The following is a 2,888-nucleotide window of genomic DNA, read 5'->3' on the forward strand; positions in this document are numbered from 1 at the left end:
TTTCTCAATCTTGTTTCCGATAATCTCTTCCTTTTTTATGATAGCAAAAATATTTATTGTTTGAATAACAAATGGCATGTCATCTCTCCTAAGCTCCCCCTTAATGAATAAATCTTAAACACCATGGGAAAAATAAAATTTTGTCCCTATTTTTTTAATTTAATTTTTATAATCGAACGCAAAATAATCTACAAGACAAACAAACACAAAAATACAAACAATATAAAGACCCTAAGACAATCATGCACGGCACGAGACTAAGTTCACAAGAAAACTTCAAACAAATATAACCCTAAACAAAACTCAAAGTACTTCAAATCAAATCATAAATAATTGTAACAAACCAAACACAAACAACCTGCCCCTTTTGACATCAATAAAAAGTGGGTAAAACTACAAAACAATCTCTTGAATATAAAAGTTCTTATGGACAAATCTAGATGTTGATAAGAAATATAATTTTAAAAAAATTGCACAGCATTAAAATCCTACAAGATTTATAAACTCATATTCTAAATTAAAGAACAAAAAAGAAAAAAAAGTTGATCATGTTCAATGTTTGTTCTAGAAAGCATAAAATTAAATAGAATAATTATCGCAAAATAATTGACAAGAAAAAAATTTCAAATTCAATAGTTGAAATTTTTGTTTAATGTATGGATTTTTTTAAGAATTGGAGATATAGGAAAAAGACACAAATGTAGTGTGGGCTTATTTTATGCCTCATATCAACTAGAATTAAGATGTTATCTCAATTGTATATCTTTTGATTTTGACTTTGTTTGGCAAATATTGTGCGTCTTTTCAAGTTGTGGTCATTTTATGCCTCTTTACAGATTTGACACTCTTTGTGCATTTTTGACATTTTGTTCTTTCCACACCTTAAATCAACAAATCTTAGCTTGTGCGATTATCTTCTAAATAAAAGAAAAAAAATTCTTGTATAAAAAAGATTAAACCACAAAACAAAATCTAATGGATAACAATAAAAATAATACTTTGAATAAGAAAGTAAGAAGAAAGAATGTTACATTTTTTGTAATAATTATAACTATAAGATAAACTTCTATTAGAATATGAAGATGTTCTCCTAATATAAATCCAATTTTAATATGATTTAAAGTGTGAGAAAAAAAATTAAGGATAAACTATTAGAATGCAAAATTGTTTTTTAAATTTTATCCTTTAAGTCAACATTTTGGATTAGTCAATAATAAATCACACATTTAAAGAAGATATAATATTTTTTTTAAATGTAGAATATAATCGAAATCGAATAAAAAGATCATAAAGAAAATGCGACAATTTTAGCACAAAACATCTAAATTAAACTACATAAATGAAACATTACAATCAAATTAGAACATTAAAAAAAAAAACAATAATCACACTAATATCCTAGGGGATCTTGATCTAGAGGAGGTAGTGGAGGACTAAACTAGGTAAAGTAGCTATTGATGGTAGCTACTTGAGTGTTAATTAAATCAACTTGTCCTTTCACCTAGCCCATATCATCATTATATCTATAGTACAGCTAGTTCAAGAGAGTCTCAATATGATCAAAATGATAATCAAGTCGATCAAATCTATGGATCATTTTATGATAGAAAGGATGCTCTAGTCCAGGAGTAGGAGCAGGTATAGGTGCGCGCTGGAGTAGGGGCCTCTTCTTCTCCAATTTCATTTCATTCATCATCTTGATCTCGATGAAATAGATTATGAAATGAGGCATCAATGAATTAGAAAGGTAGATTATTTGGAGGATCGGGTTGAATAAGATTGTACTTCTTCTCCAGAATATATGCAATCATGTGTCCTAAAGCCATATTCTTTGTAGTCCAGGATTAATTGGGCTTCATCAATAGAAGTGTTCTTCATTATATAATATATAACAATAGAAAGTAGAGGGACAATATTGATTCAATCACCAGCTTTAGAAATAATATAAGTTCTTAAGACATGTTGGATGATCTTGGTATTTTGATTCAGTGTATGAACAAGGGGTAAATGTGATATGGAAGGTATACCCCTAAGAATTTGATTGACTTCTGACCAATTAAAATGACTTCTAGAAATTATGGAGTGTGCCCTAACTCCTTTTGTTCTAAGGTGCAGAAATGTTTCTAAATATTCCTTAGTAATCTCAACTCTTTGATGGAAAATATAGGATGACATTATCATATAGCTTTCTCTCATTCTCAAATTGGCAATAAAATAATAGAATATGTCAGAAAGAATTGCATAATTCAGGGTGAACAAACATGTGTTCATATAGATGATGTTCAAATATAATTGTTCTTGGAAAGCCCACTATGTTCGTATAGATGAATAATTGATAATTCATACAAACGATGTTGTGTTTGTTTTATATGATCACCATAAGTGATCAAAATTTTTCATCTATTAAACTCAGAGAAGAAATCATGTAAATTTTAAACTATTCGTATAGTACGAAAGTGGTTCGTACAGTACAAATGGAAAATAAATATTTAGATTTTCATATGATAGCCAAGATATTTTTCAAAAATAATTCAAACAAGATCCACAACGCACTAAAAATAAAAACAAAAAAAGGATAAATAAAAAACAATAAATAGAGATATATCAACCAAAATAAACCGCAACAAACAATAAAAACATAATAATAAAAAAAAAATACACCACAAACACAATTACAAAATTACAATTGTCATTTATGAATATCAATAACACCCAATATGGTTCTAAAGGTTTTGAAAGTTTCAAAAATATTGGTTTTGTGAAAATGTCTGTAAGTTAATTTTCTGTTGCTATATGACATAGCTCAATTTCATCTTTTATAACACGATCCGTAATAAAATGATGCTCTATGTCTATATGTTTACTCCTGGAGTGTTGAATTATATTTT

This window comes from Dendrobium catenatum, unplaced genomic scaffold, assembly GCF_001605985.2.
Source record: "Dendrobium catenatum unplaced genomic scaffold, ASM160598v2 fragScaff_scaffold_1430, whole genome shotgun sequence".
NCBI classification, from domain to species: domain Eukaryota; kingdom Viridiplantae; phylum Streptophyta; class Magnoliopsida; order Asparagales; family Orchidaceae; genus Dendrobium; species Dendrobium catenatum.